The following is an 18,617-nucleotide window of genomic DNA, read 5'->3' as shown; positions in this document are numbered from 1 at the left end:
AAGAGAGGACTGCTTGCCAGGTGGGCTAGCTCCCTGGCACTCTGGCTGGCGATAGCTTTGCAGTGCCGAGACTTTAATCCCTGAGACACCAGGGAGGCCCAAATTCCTGTATTTTAGAGGTTTCATTCTGCCTATGACTATGCAGGTGTTTCTTTTTACAAACTTTTTCCCTTTGCAAAACAGGAGCGTCAGCTCTCCTGCCCTCCTGTGACTATGAAGGTGCCTCTCTTTTTCTCCTTTTCCTAATAAACCCCTCCTTTTAAAAATGTAAACAAAAGGAAAATTCTTATATTTTAAAATATTTTATGACAATTCCACACATACCCATTGGCTATACTGTGAAGGTTTTTCCATACTGTTTCTTCATGGCTATCAATCGTGACTCCAGCTGAAAACCAGTAATTGACCTTGACCTTCCCCACTAGTTCTTCCTCTTTCATCACTTGAATTTTCCTTTTATTTTTTTTAAAGATTTCTTTTTATTATTTATACAAGAACTGGGGTACAGGCCAGAGGCATGGGAGGGTGAGAGGATTCACCAGAGACAGACTGAGGAACAGAACAGGCAGATCTACTGAAATACACTGCTGAGGGGAGCAGGGCACGAGGCAGGAGAGGTCTGCCGCACCATGTGGGAATCTCCCTGGCTGGCCAGGAATCGAACCTGTGCTGCAGAGGCTTCACAGTACTGCCCTCAACCTACTGCGCCACTGGGGAGGCCCTTGAATTCTCCTTTTAGTGTTTCTGGTTGCACCTTTTGATTTCAACCATCCAATGTGCCTTGCTGAGAATTGCCTTACTGAATTTCATTTGTACTAGTGTCTGATCATTTTTATTCTGGACTACTTAAAGGAAATTTATTGGAGGTAGATAAAAGAGATTCAACATCTTGTTAAAAAAAAAAAATCACCTGGAAAGAAGTAAACAGGTTTTGTGACTTTTAGTAGTGCTCCTTTCCTTTTAGGGGTTTGGACAAAGAACAAAGTAAAGCTTGGATAGGATTTCTTCTATCATGGGACAAATGAAAATATTCTGTGTGGAGGAGGCTCTCTGGAAGACAGTATGAATGGCTGTCATCTCTTTGTCCCCCGAAGCCACAGGGACTGTGGCACTGGTTGTTTCCTTGTTTCTGGGTGTATGACTAAACGCATATCCGAAGGGTTGAGTGGGCGTTTTGTCTGTGACATCTGTTGTCTTCCAGATTGCGACATGGAAAATAAAAGTTAACAAATTCTTTGGGCAATATGCCATTCTTCTTTCTTGGTAAATTCCAAGTCGCTACCACCTTTAATAGTTCAATACCAAGGGTCAATTTCAGTTTAAAAAATTGGTTCTCACAGTAATTTATTTTATTCTATTTTTTTAATTTAAATTTTATTTTTGTATTCCCCATACAATTACAACCCCCTTATTTTGAAACCAAGCCCTCCTTTCCCCGACCCCCATCCCCCATAGAGTGTCTTTGGTTCATAGTTGTTTGTTGATTTTGATATTTTATTTCTTATAGTTATTCTTTTTCCTGGTCCCTTATTTAAGTTTTCTAGATTCCTGCTATGAGTGAGACCATCCAGTATTTTTCTTTTTCTTTCTGGCTTATTTCGCTGAGCATGATCCCTTCCAGCACCATCCATGTTGCTGCAAATTGCATGTGTTTCTCTTTTTTGATTGCTGAGTAATATTCCATGGTGTATATGTACCACATCTTCTTGATCCAGTCATCTATTTTTGAGCATTTGGGCTGTTTCCAAAGCTTAGCTATTGTAAATAGTGCTGCTATAAACATAGGCATGAAGGTGCTCTTTGGAATTGATGTTTCTGTGTCCTTTGGGTAAATACCGAGGAGTGGAATTGCTGGATCATATGGAAGCTCTATGTTTAGTAGGTCCAGAAATCTCCACACAGCTCTCTATAGTGGTTGGACCAGTTTGCACTCCCACCAACAGTGCAGGAGAGTTCCTTTCTCTCCACAACCTTGCCAACATTTGTTGTTGCTAGTTTTTTTAATATGCGCCATTCTCACTGGTGTGAGATGGTATCTCATGGTAGTTTTGATTTGCATTTCCCTGATTGCAAGTGATGTTGAACATTTTTTCATATGCCTGTTAGCCATTTGTATTTCCTCATCGGAGGAGTTTCTTTTTAGCTCTTCTGCCCATTTTTTGAATGGACTATTTTCTTTGTTTTTGTTGAGTCTCATCAGCTCTTTGTAGATTTTTTTGTGATCAGTCCTTTATCATTAGTGTTGTGTGCAAAAATGTTCTCCCAGTCGGTGGGGTTTCTCTTTGTTTGGGTTATTGACTCTTTTGCTGTGCAGAAGCTCTTTAATTTGATGTAGTCCCAGCTGTTTATCTCTGCCTTCGCTATCACTGCTTTGGGTGATGTGTCTGTAAAAATGTCTTTGATGTGCATATCATGTAGTGTTTCGCCTATATTTCCTTCTATGTATTTTATGGTTTCAGGTCTTATGTCTAGTTCTTTAATCCATTTTGAGTTGATTTTTGTGTATGGTATGAGGTAGTAGTCACGCTTCATTCTTTTGCATGTAGCGACCCAGTTTTCCCAGCACCATTTATTGAACAAACTTTCTTTGCTCCAATGCATAGTCTTTGCTCCTTTGTCAAAGATTAGTTGTACATAAATCTGTGGGTTTATTTCTGGATTTTCTATTCCATTCCATTGGTCCGTCTCACAGAAATTTTAATTTACAAACTTCAAGAACTTGAATTCAGGTGTAAGGAAGTACAGAAATTTTTTAACTGCATGACTAAACTTTGAGACTACTACATTGCACTTTTGCTTAGCAAATTTTCTGGTGCTGGTTCAGATGTATCACTGAGCTGACACCCAAACTGGTACTTTATGAATAATTCACACTTATGGAAGTAAAAAGTCTATGAAAAAAATATTTTTGCTGTTGACTTGAACAGCCATGATACTTGTCATCTCTCAACATTAATGTTTGATGGCTTCTTGGATAACAAAAAATGAAGTCAGAGAGGACTGAAAGGGCAAGATATTTCTCTCTTTATGCTTGGAGACAGACAATTTCAGTTTTTTTCTGACACAAAAATGAGCATCTGAGAGAAGTGGGACTGAAAACCAACATACAATGGACACTTTAACATTCAAGTACTAAATAGGTTAAATTAAATTTAACATCAAAAACCAGTCAAAACACTTTAAGAATCAAATTACAAAAATAATTTTGAGGAATTAGAACAAAAATTAAATTCAGGTCATCAGAATTACCAATAAGAAATATATTTTTCGAAAGATGCCCACTTAGGAATGGGGCAAAGAGAAAACTGAACAATCCTCAGTATTTTCCACATACTATTTTACATTAAGCAACCTTCCTGGCCTACATGAAACTTACTCAGTAAAATACTTTTCTTCTTTTACTCTTTTTATAGACCTCATGTCTATAAGATATATCTGATATCAGAAAAAAAAATCTGCTTTATATTGTTCACAGTTAAATTTTACTAAAAGAATTCAGGGGTTTTCCAGACCTAGAGTATATAACCCAGCAAGCTTTCTATTACATTATGAAATGATATAACATGTGAAACTCATAAACACCTTCACTCATGTACCCAGCTATATTCATTTACTTGATTCTTGAAATATAAACTCTCTGCTGTTATGGTTTCAACTATTTGAAACTAAAAAGGTAATATGAAAACACAATATAGAGTTTTCCAGTTTTCTAGTTTCTTTATTTAATCGAGCGAGTCATAAAATGACTCATTTCACCATTAGCAAGTTCTTTAAAGATATGAAAATAAATATGCATACATTAATATTTTTCCATCCTCCAATAAATTATAGATTTTTGCCATGCTGCAGCATTTATTCATCTTCAGGCATATGGCCAAGGAGTTTGTTCTTTAAAAGATGATTTTTTTTTCAATCACAATGCCAAAAGCATTTCCTGTTTGAATTTGATTGTTTGAAGAAAGTGCATATATCCTTTGGCAGATCCAAAAGAACTTCTAATACTGTACCACTTCATAATCTAGACTACAGCAGTATTTTAATTAGAGATCCTGCATATTGTCCTGTTTTATCTGATCTGTGCCTAAAGCAGCAATGTTATGAGACCTTCAAAAAAGTGTTAATTTCCTAAAGTAGAAATAAGAATGATTCATAAAACCCTACAGCTATTTTCTGACGCTGCATGGTAGTCTTAAACTAGTTAGCATATAATATTTCCATCACCTTTGAGACACCACAGCCAATTTGTATATGCTGCAGTTGCCCTACAAATGAGATATGTGTTTATTGTGTTAAATAACTTCTAGATATTTCTCCCAACATGCCTAGTCCAACCTTTCTGTTGTCCTGTCAAGTACATCCAAATGTACATCCAAAATGCATAAATCCAACATTGCATTTTTTGTGCATAATCTCCTAAACAATCATATTTTGTGTCCCATATGTATTAAAATGTACATTACTATTTAAGAAGAAAAATCTACATATAAACAATTTAACCAACTATCCAAGTAACATACTAACCATAAAACAGCAAATAAAACTTAGACAGTGGGAAAAAAAAAGCATTTCCTTATGATTTGCCAATTTGTAGAATTCACACAAGAGGTTAAGATTTTGACGTGGTCCTAAATGCCTAGTTCTAAGCAGAATTTGTATTGATAGGTAGGATAGAAAAGCTGATTAACACCTTTCTCTGTGGCACAGTGTTCTTGATATTTATATCCCACTTGAAATAATTAGAATATTTTTTATTTATCAGATCATGTACCACTCTATGGAAATTCCTGCCTAAACTAGAAAAGTTAGAGCATTTTGGAATTTGCACATCTAGTTTACTTCACGGGCTTGACAAGTTGGATGAAACTCTAAAAACAGAAGTAAACTGAAAGTGATATGAACAATGTGGCATCATTCAACAGAGTATCTGACTGTCTCAATCAGCAAACTTTTACTTGCATAATGAGAAATGAAGAAAGAGTGTGTGTAGTTTGCTTTCTAAATAAATAAAGGTGAATAAAGACCCACTCATACAACTAACTATATAAGCTAACTTTATAAAACTTTGAAAAGAGAACATAGGAACAAATATTCATAAGCTTAGATTAGTCAATTGCTTCCTGATGTGACAATAAAAGCAAAGCGATGATAGAAAAAAATACACACTATAAATAGGGCTTCTTAAAAATTTAAATCTTTTTGAGCTTCAAAAAATCATGAAGAAAAAGAAAAGAACCAACAATGTAGGAGGAAAATATTTGCAAATTATATATATATGAGTGTGTGTGTGTGTGTGTGTGTGTGTTTTCTTTGAAAATAATTGTAAATATCCATATGATAAGGACCTTTAACTAGATAATATAAAGAACTTTCAAGCTCAATAAAAAACACAAATAGGGCCTTCCTGGTGGCACAAAGGGTTAAGACGCAATCTATGAAGCTATCTGCAGACACTGCAACATGAGTTCAATCCCCGCCAGGGAGTTACCCACATGGCTCAGCAGACCTCTCCTGACTCTCCCGCTGCTCCCCTCAGCAGTGTATTTCAGTCAATCTGCCTGTTCTGTTCCCCACTTTGTCTCTGGTGAATCCTCTCACCCCCCATACGTCTGGCCTGTACCCCAGTTCTTGTATGCATAAATAAATATTTTAAAAAACACAATAATTGAATTTATAAATGGTCAAAGGATTTAAAAAGATATTTTTCCCAAGAAAATATAACAAATGGCCAATAAATCCCTGAAAAGATGCTTAACATTATTAACCATTATGGAAATTCAACCGAAAATCACAGTAAGACACCAATCACACATACTAGGATGGCTAAAATAAAAAAAAGCAGACAATAACAAGGGTATAGCAAAATTGGTGATAAAGTGGTACAGCCACTTTAGAAACAATTTTGCAGTTTCTCAAAGTGTTAAACATAATTAGCATATCAGTCAGTGATTCAACTTCTCAGTATATATGTAACAGAATTTAAAACACATATCTGCACAAAACCTTGTACCTGATAATTCATAGCATTATTATATATAATGTCAGAATGAAGAAATGACTCAAATAACCATCAGCTGATAAATGGATAAACAAAATCTAACATAGCTATACATGAAATTTTATTTGACCATAAGCAGTAGAAGTAAGTACTGGTACATATCACAACAAGGATAAACCTTGAAGATAGACATTATGTTAGTGAAAGAACCCAACATTAAAGATAATGTATGGTATGATTTCATTTATATGAAATGTCCAGAAATTAAAAAAAAAAATCTATCGATATAGACAATATATTAGTGATTGCCAAGGGCTGGGGAGAGGGAGGTATGGGGAATGACTGCTAATGGTGTATGAAGTTCTTTTTCGGGTGGGGAAAATGTTTTAAATTTTTGATTATGGATGAACTACTAAGATGCAAAAAACCCACTCAGCTGTGCATCTTGAAATGGTGAATACCTTGGTATGTAAATTATAATAAAGCAGTTTTTTAAAGTAAAACTATCCTATTTGCAGATGACATGAAATATATATACACTACTCTGAAGATTCCAACCAACCAAGACTCTGTTAAAATTGAAAATCAATTTTGGTAAAATTGCAGGATAAAAAATCAATACATAAATATCTGTTGAATTTCTTTCTGTATACACTAAATCTGTAAGCATTGACGAAAGATTGAATACAATTCTTATCATCAAAATTCCAATGCATTATGCACAGAAATAAAATAAACAATGATAAAATTTGTATGTAACTGTGTATGACTCCACAGAGTCAAAGCTATCTTTAGAAAAAAGAATAAAGCTAAGGGTATATAGTCCTGTTTTCAAACTATATTATAAAACTATAGTAATCAAAAGAGTATAGTATTGAAAAAATAAAACTAAAACAGATACATAGATTAATGGAGCAGAATAAAGAGCCCAGAAATAAACCCACATATATGTGTCCAATTAGTATTCAGCAAAAGAGTCAAAAATATACAATGGGGAAATGACAGTCTCTTCAATAAAAAATGCTTGAAAAACTGGAAAATCACATGTGAAAAATGATACTGAATCACTATAACTACACAAAATTTAAATCAAATAGATTAAAGACTTAAAAGTAAGGCCTCCCCAGTGGTGCAGCAGTTGAGCTCTGGGTTGCAAAGCTGCCCACAGCCTCTGCAGCACCGGTTCGATCCCCGGCCACCGGTGGCGTGCAGACCTCTCCTGCCACCCACTGCTCCCCTCTGCAGTGTACTTCATCAGTCTGTCTGTTCTGCTCCCTGCTCTGGCTCCGGTGAATTCTCTCACTCTCCTGTGCTTCTGACTGTACCCAGTGCTTGTATAAATAAATAAATAAATAAATCTTAAAAAAAAAAAAAAGACTTAAAAGTAAGACGCAAAATCATATGGTTCCAAGAAGAAAACATAGGTGATATCTCCTGAACATCCATCTTAGTAATAATTTTTTGGATCTGACACCAATAGCAAAGACAAAAAGGTAGAAACAAATAATTGGGACTACATCAAAATAATAAGTTCTGCACAGCAAAGGAAATTATGAACAAAACAAAAATGTAGCCTACTGAATTGGAAAAATATTTGCAAATCCACATGTTTCATGAGGGGCTAATGCCCAAAATAAATAAACTCATACAACTCTAGTAAAACAAAACAATCTAACTAAAAATGGGTCAAAGACAAAAACAGACAATATGAACAAAAGGTAGACAAAAAATTGAATGTACATTTTTCCAAAGAAGATATACAGGTTCTCAACAGGCACATAAGTGGCCTCCCTGATAGCACAGGGGGTAAAGTCTCATTGCTACCAAGCTATGGCCAGCCACTTTGGCATGAGTTCGATTCCCAGCCAGGGAGCTGATCCACTTGGCGCAGCAGACCTCTCCTGTCTTACCTGCTGCTCCTTTCAGCAGTGTATTTCAGTAGATCCAACTGTTCTGCTCCCCACTTTTCTCTGATGAACCCTCTCACCTCCCCCACACCCCTGGCCTAGACCCCAGTTCTTGTATGCAAAAATAAATAAAATAAATCTTTAAAATTAAAAAAAAAATACATAGTCACATGAAAAGATGTTCAACATTAACAACCAGCAGGGAGATACAAACCAAAACTAGAGTGAGATATGACCTCACTCTGTGAGAATGGCTACTATTAAAAATGCAAAAAATACCAAGTGTTGGTGAGAAGGTGGAGAGAAAGGAACCCTGTGTACTGTTAGCAGAATGTAAATTGTTTCAGTCACTGTGGAAAACGTGATGGAGCTTCTTCAAAAACTTAAAAATAAAACTATCATATGATCCAGGAATTCCATTTCTTGATATTTCTCAGATGAAAATAAAAACATGAACTTGAATATGTATTTCATGTTCATTGCAGAATTATTTTCAATAGTCAAAATATGGAAATGACCTACGTGTCTATCAATGGATGAATAAAGAAAATACAGTATGCGCTATATATACAATGGAATATTATTTAGTCATAGAAGAGAATGAAATCTGTTAATTCCCTACTGTATATTTTTGGCTCTTTCATTGAAAAGATGGATTTCCATTCATCCATGGAAAACACTGATAGATCTTTAAAAATATCACACTAAATGAACAGGTCATACAGAGAAGAAAAGTACTGTGGAATCTAAAACTGTCCCGCCCAACTGCTCCCTTCAGCAATGTATTTCAGTCAATGTGCCTGTTCTGTTCCCCACTCTGTCTCTGGTGAATCCTCTCACTCCCCAACCCCTCTGGCCTGCATTCCAGTTCTTATATGCATAAATAAATAAATCTTTAAATATACACACGCACACATATAAAATTCACAAATATAGATAGCAGATTGGTTGTAGCTAGATGTGGGGGTGGGGAGAGTTAAAATGAATCAAATGGGTAAAAGGCAGAAACATCCAACTATAAAATTAATATGTCATGTTTATATAATGTACAGTATTATAGGTATAGTTAATAATAATTATTTGCATGTTTAAAAGTTTCTAAGAGAACAGACCTTAAAATTACTCATGATGAAAAAAATTAGAATTTGCAGTGTGGCAGATATTAACTAGACTTATTATGGTGATCTTTTCAAAATACACAAATATAGAATCATTATGTTATACACATAAAACTAATATAATTTTATGTCAATTATACCTCAAAAATAAAATAAATCAATACAACATTGTCCCATTTGATAATATTGTAGTTTTAAAATTTTAAACATTCTTTAAATTCTAAGACTGAGTTTTCAAGATGTGTTTGAAAATTAGAGAGAGAGAGAGAAGGCTGTAGAGAGAAGGCTTAATTTCTATAAGTTTCAGTTTCCTCATCTATAAAATAAAAATTGAAAGCTATATTTAAGTTGAAAATTTCAAATAAAAAATGCTGACTATATGTTCAAGAGTAAGTGCTCAATAATGGAGAGCAGTTTCAGGAAAACACTTAAGTGTGGAGATTACGGTGACTAGCTCTAAGTCAGATTGTCTGAGTACAAAATACTCTAGATAATTATAAATGTATGACCTTAGGAACATTATTTAATATTTCTGAGTTTTCATTTTCATTTCTGGAAAATAGAGTAATGACATAATTGTTGCATATTGTTATGGAAATTAAACAAGACAGTCTTTGTAAAGAACTTAGAATAGTGTCAGCCATATATTAATCATTTAGTAAACGTCAATAAAGTTTAATATTTTTACTATAATTTCCATCATATAAAATTAACCCATTTTGCTTACCAGTAAATGTCAGCTTGGCGAATACAGACTTTTGTAAAAATGAGACCTTTGCTTTAGGTTAAAATATGATAAAATAAAATGACATAAAAGAGATGCTTGCTGAAAAGAAAATATCTCTTCTAAAGCCACAATGCTCATTTTTTTAAAAAGCAGTTATAAAAAAAAGATTGTGGATAAGAGTCCAGTTTGGGTAGCTGATAAGTGGGGCATAGGGAGTTCAAAATAGAGATGACTTGGTTCCTTACAGGCTGCAGAACCTGTCCTGTGAACACTATTTTAGAATACTACTTTCATATTCTGTGTTCCTCAACTGAACTTAACCTAACATATCCAAAATATAAGACAAATGGGTCACTTTTCTAAGTACAGGGAAATTTGGCAGTGTTGTTGAAGAGGCGAACAAATTACTTCAACTACACAGAAATTTTCATGAGATGATGCTTCAAATCAAGCTGAATTCCAGAAACTGAGGAAGCTAGCACAAGGCAAAAGTACTCAACTAGGGAGCAGTTAAAGTTGGTTTTGTGTGTTTTAATTTTTTTTCTTTGCAGTAAAATTGTTTTAATTCAAAATCAAAGACTTTGATTCAATTGCATATAGAATCATGTACATATTTGTTAAAAATACAGACTCTCACTGATAATAAGTGTTGATGAGAATTTAGGGCAACTGGAATTCTCATACTTTGCAGTAGAAATAGGAAAAGTTAAAATTCTTAGAAAATATTTTGATGATTTCTTATGAATCTATGGATACACTTAATATAAAGCTCAGCATTCCAACTCCTAAGTGTTACCTCAAGAAAAAGTAAAACACTTTTTGATCATCAGGTACTATCCCATTATGTATATATACATCACATCTTCTTGGTCCATTTATCTGTTTTGGGGTACCTAGGTTGTTTGCATAGTTTGGCTATAGTAAATAGCACTGGAATGAACATGGCAGTGCAAGTTTCCTTTCGGATTAGAGTTTTTTCATTTTTCAGGTAGCTACCTAGGAATGGAATGGCTGGGTCATATGGTAGGTCCATTTTCTTTTGAGAAACTTCCACACTGTTTTCCATAGAGGTTGGATCAGTCTACATTCCCATCGACAGTGTAAGAGGGTTCATTTTTCTCCACATCCTCACCTACATTTGTTGTTTCTGGTCTTTTCATATAGGCCATTCTCAAAGGAATGAGGTGGTATATTACTGTGGTTTCGATTTGCATTTCCCTGATGACAAGTGAAAATGAGTATTTTTTCATATGCATGATCACCATCTGTATGTCTTCTTTAAAGAAGTGTCGATTTAGCTCTTCTGTTCACTTTCTGATTGGATCATTTGTGTTGTATGAGATCTTTGATATCAGCCCCTTATCAGGTATATTGGGAATACTACTCAGCAATCAAAAAGATAAGCTCATGTGCAGCTACATGAATGAAGCTGGAATGGTTTATGCTAAGTGAAATAACTCAGACCAAGAGTGGATGGTGTCACTTATATGTGGGATACAGGAAAAAGACAAAGAATCAGATGAAGTGAAACTTAAGAGCTTACCCTTGAAAACTGACTGTAGAACCAAAGCATCCAGAGTAGGAGTGGAAGAGACAGGGGCAAGAACAAAGTAGGGAGAGAGAACAATGGTATATGGTGCTTTGGTGGTGGGTGCACATGGTAACAACACCTGAAGGGGGTGATACTTTACTTCCAAATTATAAGCAATGATGTAAACCAACGTTACCTTAAAAAAATTTAAAATTAAAATTATATACATGTAACTTGTATACCTTGAATGCGAATGTTTTTAGCAGATTTATTTGTAATAAATTCCAAGCTGGAAACAACCTAAATGTCCCTCAGTTTAAGAATGAATAAACAGGGGCCTCCGCGGTGGCGCAGCGGTTGAGCGCTGGGTTGCGAAGCTGCCCGCAGCCTCTGCAGCGCTGGTTTGATCCCCGGCTGCTCCCCGGCCACCGGAGGAGGGTCCCACATGGCGCGCAGACCTCTCCTGCCGCCCGCTGCTCCCCCCAGCAATGCACTTTGGTCCCTCTGCCTGCTCTGCTCCCTGCTCTGGCTCTGGTGAATTCTCTCACCCTCCCACGCTTCTGACTGTATCCAGTGCTTTTATGTATAAATAAATAAATAAATCTTTAAAAAATAAATAAACATTTTGTGGTACATTTCTATAGTGAAATACTACTAACCAGTAAAAAAGAAATGGACTACTCATTCATGCGACAACATGAAAAATTCTTAATTTTTCTAAGTGAAAAAATCAAACTCAAAGGGCTGCATGTTCTAAGATATCAGTGAGGACAGAAAACATACTAACAGTTGCTGGGTGCTGGGTGGGGAGAATGTTTGACTACAAAATACAAGGGGCATTTTTGGAGATGATAGAGCCTTCCCAATCTTGACTGTGGTAGTGGTGATATGGCTATAGAAATGTATATTAAAATAGGTTACTATATGAAAATTATATCCTAAGACAAAAATGGAAAAAGAAAAGCTTCCCAGTGTGAATGATAACATTATTTGAACATGTGTTCTTGACACAATAATTAAATTAGTTTGTGATCAAATAAAATGACAGTAACTAAAATAAAATCTGTCAGATTTCTGGAAGCATATATATAAGCAATGTAATTACATAAATATATAATTAAGTATATCTTTGTATATGCATACATATGTTTAAAATCTTGGTAATTCTAATTATCTGTCGTAATTTTGGTGAAACTGGGGATAAAAAAGATTTAAGTTTTTAATGACTACAGAGAAGCATAATCATTATACTTAACTAGAGATAAGTTATTAACACAGTTGCTGAGAATAAATTATCACAGATATGTCTTAGTATATTCTTGTCCCTATTATAAATTTACTTTTTAGTTTTGTTCCAAGGGAATAAAAAAGCAGGTAGAATATTTTTAGCCCTAACGTGACATTGGCAGGAATTTCATAAATTTGGGCAACAGATGGTGTATGGTATTTATGAGCCCAGCGGTTGAATGCTTAGTGAGTGACTCATGAAGTGATAGCGGTTTACTAAAGTGGAGGAAATAGCATTATCTAGTTTTAAAACATTGCCATATTGCAGAGAGAATACAAATCACTCAACATTGAGCTTATTTATTTCTTATATAATTTTATAAACAATAGGCAAAAATTTTATCCAAATTATTTACCACATTTAATGAATTCCTCTAATACAGGTTTTATATGCTGGGCCAGATTTTTACTGCAAATGAAAAACAACCACAGTGTGTTTACTTGAATATTTAAAAGTCTACTTCTTTTCATAAGAAAGAATGTCCTTATCCAGGGCTAAGTTCATTAAGTTGACATATATATCACATTTGGATGTAAGTAAACCACACTGTTAGTGATTTCCCTTTCTTTAATGAGAAAAAGAAATTGGAGGGGAAATGAAGCAGCACTTTGTGCTCTTCAAGGAGTTTGGATGATAGCTGGTGATAAGGTATGTGCTGGTGGATGTGAGAAGTGTTTTAGTGGATCTTGGTCACTGCGGTTTGTACATCCACTGTTCTACATGGAGTAATGATGTGGTCTGAATTTTGACAATAGCTGAGAACCATGAAGGGTGTCTAGTGGCTTGAGATATTTGGGAGTAGCATTATTAATAGTGTTATAACATGGATGCGTATTTTCCCATTTCCACCATTACTTTAATAGTCGAGACACTTCCCTGGTTTAAACTGATAGGTGGGTTATGAACACTGAGAATGGTAAAGAGGTAGGGAATTCTGAGATCTAAAGTCTAATCCTTTGAGGAAAAACATTCAAATGAGATCAAAATATTCAAATGAGATGAGCTTGATGATCAAGACTGAAAATGGTGCTGAGGCTTTTGGAATATGGTTTTTTGGATTTTTGTTTGTTTGTTTGTTTTCTAGCACTAAAAAGTCCAGGCATTTTATTTACAAAGAGAAATTGAATATATTCACCTGATGTTTCCTCTTCAGCTTGCTCTTGTCCCACTGCAGAGATGAGTTATGATCTTCAGAGAAGCTCTTGGAGTTTGCTGTGTGAAAAGCTGCTTTAAGGAACAAAGTTGTTTCTTTTGCCAATTGCAAAGACACCTAGATATTCTGTGCTTTAAAAAATGAAGTAGAGTGCCTCCCTGGTGGCGCAAGGGGTTAAGAAACAACCTATGAAGCTTCCACAGCCTCTGCAGCATGAGTTCGATCCCCCAGCCGGCCAGGGAGTAACCTATATGGTGCAGCAGACGTCTCCTGACTCACCCGCTGCTCCCCTCAGCAGTATATTTTGGTCAGTCTGCCTGTTCTGCTCCCCACTCTGTCTCTGGTGAATCCTCTCACCCTCCACACCTCTGGCCTGTACCCCAGCTCTTATATGCATAAATAAATAAATCTTAAAAAAAAAAATGAAGTAGGACTTCCCTAGTGGCCTACTAGGGGATAAGTCTCAGTGATACCACTGCCACAGCCTGGTTCAATTCCCAGCCAGGGAGCTAACACATGGCACAGCAGACCTCTCCTGTCTTGCCTGCTGCTCCCCTCAGCTGTGTTTTTCAGTGGATCCACCTGTTCTGTTCCCCACTCTGTCTCTGGTGAATCCTCTCACCCTTGCCCCTCTGGCCTATCCCCCAGTTCTTCTGCACAAAAATAAATATTTTTTTTAAATAAAAAGAAAAAATGAAGTAACTGCACAATTATGTTATTTGCCACTGCTCAACACTAGTCCTCTTCATTCCACAGCTTCACAGGAGTTCCCTGTCTGCATTTGCCATTGGGAGAAAGTACAGAGTTGCTAAAAATCTTTCCAGCCTAGGTTCAACTTCTTTTTACATCTTTATAAATTTTATGTATAAAAGTATGTAAATATGGTTTCAAAATAAAAATTAAAATCAAAGGGAAAAAGTCAATGCACTATCTTTATGTACAGCATGTATTTGAGTTATTCTAAACAAATTTTCTTTTCTATGGCATCACTTCTCCATGGTTAACAAATACATAAGGTTATTAGGTCTGAGATATAAGATTATTGGTATATAATACTTTTTATCTAAAGATTCCGAATCTTTCTTTTAAGGTATACTCAGATCAACGTTAAGGGCAAAATTAACTGCTGCATAGGCAAGGGAAATCCAGTGTTTTGGCTGGGGAAGCAGATTATGATCTGAAGTTGAAAATATCATCCTATTGATTGCCATAGTTGATCCATATGATACAGATGAATGGATCCTCTTTCTCCCTGAGCATTCATATGAGTACTGCTTAAAGATTCCTGATGTCTGCTGGACCAAAGAAAAGGACTGAAAACCCATTCCATCACTGAACAGTCAACTGAAATTGAAGTGCAATAGCTTTAGCTACGATATACCAGTAAGATCTGAACTCCTATTCTGCCAAAAAGCTAGAAACCCAGACCCATTATCTTGGTTGCTTCTGCCAATTCTGGTTTGCTTCTGGCATAGGAAGAGAGAACAATGTAAGTTTAGTGTGGTCAGGGAAAAGTTTGAGTTTATGCACGAAGACTCTTAGAAAAACAGAATTTTTCTGAACCTCCCTGGTGGCCTAGGGGTTATGTCTCAGTGCTATCACCACTAGGGCCTGAGTTCTATCCGTGGTCAGGCAGCTGACCCACACATGGCACAACAGAACTCTCCTGTCTCTCCCACAGCTCCCCTTTACAGTGTATTTCAGTCAATTTGCCTGTTCTGCTCCCCATTCTGCCTCTGGTGAATCCTCTTACCTCCCTCCCCCACACCTCTGGCCTACACCCCAGTTTCTTCCATACAAAAATAAAAAAAAAAAAAGTAAAATAAAATTTTGCTCTTTCACCCAATAGAAAACAAGTATTATTCTTCCCTATTCCATAAAATGGAGATAATGTAGGATATGGAGGTGGATTAACAGAACTGATCTATATATGCTCACAGCATGGAATATGGTTAATAGCAAGTGCTCAACAAATGGCAGCTACATCTGTCTAGTTTTGCTGTTAAAATCAATAAAACAGAGACAGGGCAATACCTCATCATTATGGAGAAAGCATTAGGAATAAAGAGACAAAGTATTTGTAATCCCATGCTCTAACTCTTGGAATTTTATTGACTTCAGAATTAAATGAGTTATTTGGTAGACTCTAGAATGAAAGAATTTGAGAGCTGAAAGACACGTTATTCATCCACTTATTTAATCTATTGAATACCTACAGCGTGTTAGAGCTGATGACAGACAAATGGATAAGACACAGTGCCCACACTCCAGGAGCTCACACTATTAAAAATATGACTTACAAATGATGATAAGACAAAGAATAAATGAGACATTTATTCAAATTATGTTATGAAAGTATTGGTGATGAAGATTTAATTCACTGAGTATGGGAAGTCCTGGTGGTCCTTGTGATGATGATGTGATTATAATCTTTATTTACAGCTGGTGTATATAACTTGTTCAAGCCCACTGAAGAGATGCAAAAACTGTATGCAATAGAAGGCTTTGTGAACTGAGGTCAAGAAAGGCCCTGCTCACTAGATGCATGCATTGGGGTAATAAACCCACTCTAATTATTGATCTCCATACAGCAGAGTTGAAACTAAGAACAAAATAATATCCAAAGATTATATATTACTTCAGGAAGTTCTGATGCTAAAAATTCTAATGTAATACATAAAACACAGAGACTGTAGACAATATAATAAATACTATCATGTGGCTCTGGATTATCAGTACATTCATAGTGATTGAAAGAAGAGAATATGAAATCCACCCCTGGAAAAGTCTGAAAATAAGGATGGATATCTTAGCCCTAGCTAAACAAGTTGTGGTTTAGCTGAAGCCTTAGACGATCACCAGGACAGGTAGCATAGGAACCACAGGTTGTGGAATGGGAGCAAGTTGGAATCCGTTACTAAGTACTGGGACAAGATAGTGACCCAATCACAATGCAATGAGTAGGAACTGTTACATATTGAGAATGTGTTTCTGCATAAGGTGATGTTGCTGTGTATTTAATCTCAACTCTGGATGCTGGTATGAATTGATCAACTGACTGACTTGTTGATTTACATCTCACTTCATTCTCAGTAAGGTTTAAAGTGACAGTCAGCTTGAGTTAACCCCACAAGCCACTTAAATACTGCCATTTATCCAGAGTTGCTATTTCAGTTCAGAACACATTCCCAATTTGTTGGATACCCAGCATAATGGCTGGTTGCAATTTTTATAGATGCCTTGTGCACAATGGAGGAATAGGCGATGAGAAATTCAGGTACTTGTTAATTTCCTGGGCATGTAAGATCAGGCACATCTAGAAGGTAATAAAGGGGTCTCACTTGAGAAATGACATGATTAAGAAACGTGCTTTAGGATCTGAGCTCTTGGAGACCTAGGTTAAGACTACACAGAGACCGGTAGACCTTCCTCTGAACTTGCAAGCCAGCAAGGACTGAGGCTGATTTCTGGTACTCACAAGTTCTTCACCATTTGCCAGCTGTAGTGTGTATCACAGGAAAGTGGGGCCAGTCCAACTCTGACGGTGGACAGATATTCTCCTGTACCTTAAGGACATGGGAGATCAGGAGATGGTTGAAATGTTTGTGAACTGTGCTTCTCACAGATTCACATACAAACATTTTTTTAATGCACAAAAACCACATAGTCACTCCAATAGTATTGATATAGGATATTATAATTATTAATATTTCTGCTATTTTGATGAGCTCCCACTTGGCAGAGGCACTATTCTGCATAAATTTCGAATTTTATATCCAATCTTTACGGCAACTCTGATATGGGTAAAATGTTTAGCTCCTTGTGTAGTAAATAAACCAAGGCTCAAAGAGATTGAATGTACTATTCCTAGAACATAGAGCTAGAATCAAAGAACTGGTTCTGTTCAAATCAACTTCTATTTGATGCCAAACCCAATGCTTTCTCTATCATCACCTGCAAATGCAGTTTTTCATCAGAATAGTCTTAGTTGTAAGTTTCCTAAGCTGGAAATCCTGCCCTACTCTGTACCTTAAACACTATTGGGCAGACTGTTGAGCAGCTGGTGTGGAAATGCAGGTAAACAATCTTGAACAATTTACTTCAAGAAGGATTCTAAAATATGGAGCAAATTCATATGTAAAAGCCCAGTATGTGCTTTACTTTTCAAAGGTGCCTATCATATACCTAGGGGAATATTTATTAATCCCTTTTTGGAAAATGTCCCCTTTTTGATAAAAAATGTTCAAAGGAAGGACAAAGCATTCTTACTTGAACTCGTTCAGAAAATAGCTCGGGGTGATGGACATCAGAGGCTCGGAAAAGTGTAGACAAAAGAAAAAAACAGAAACACAATTTTAGTATCGTTTTCTTGGCTTTTAAACATCTCTTTGTTGTGTGACCGGGCAACTTTACAGGCTCTTTATGAGAAGGAATGGAAAAGCTGAATTCCTGTTTTGTCGGGAAAGCTGAGTGTGGGGGTGATAATTTGTTATCGCTCATGGAGCCAGCGCAGATGAAGACCCCATTACACGCAGGCAGCTGTGAGGCATTTAATGGTTTCTGGTGTCAGAGGTGAAAAGCTTCAATTTAAGGAAACTTTTTGCTGCAAGGTTTGCCACAGGGAATTTGTGGTGCTTTTGATATGTATATTTTCAAGTATGTAAGATCCAGAAATGGAAAAGACCCAACTGGGAAAAATCTGTCAAATCATAAACAATCCAGGAAAGCTGGTGACCTGCATGGAATTCTCCTCTTTCCCCTCTTGCCCACTCCCCTCATAACATGCCTCAAATACACTTATTTGGAGCATGCAGAAAATATGTGCTCCGAACATGTGGAGTGCCTATGCTTTGATGGGACTTGACTGGACAGACTTCTGTGTCCTTTCTGTTATTCTG

The 18,617-nt window shown here is 36.2% G+C and overlaps 1 long non-coding RNA gene across 1 annotated transcript; it reads right to left on the bottom strand.

Annotated features, from left to right (window-relative positions):
- Positions 1-16,022: 16,022 nt before the first annotated feature.
- On the bottom strand, positions 16,023-18,042 carry LOC129146877 (uncharacterized). Its single transcript, XR_008554190.1, has 3 exons — positions 17,989-18,042; positions 17,198-17,285; positions 16,023-16,205 (listed from the first exon to the last, which is right to left on the bottom strand). It is a non-coding gene; the product is annotated as an uncharacterized LOC129146877 (long non-coding RNA).
- Positions 18,043-18,617: the final 575 nt, after the last annotated feature.

Source organism: Talpa occidentalis, unplaced genomic scaffold (genome assembly GCF_014898055.3).
Source record: "Talpa occidentalis isolate TD23 unplaced genomic scaffold, MPIMG_talOcc4v2.1 talOcc4.5, whole genome shotgun sequence".
NCBI lineage: Eukaryota > Metazoa > Chordata > Mammalia > Eulipotyphla > Talpidae > Talpa > Talpa occidentalis.
Note: the sequence above shows the minus strand (reverse complement) of the source record. Positions and strands in the feature narration are given on the sequence as shown.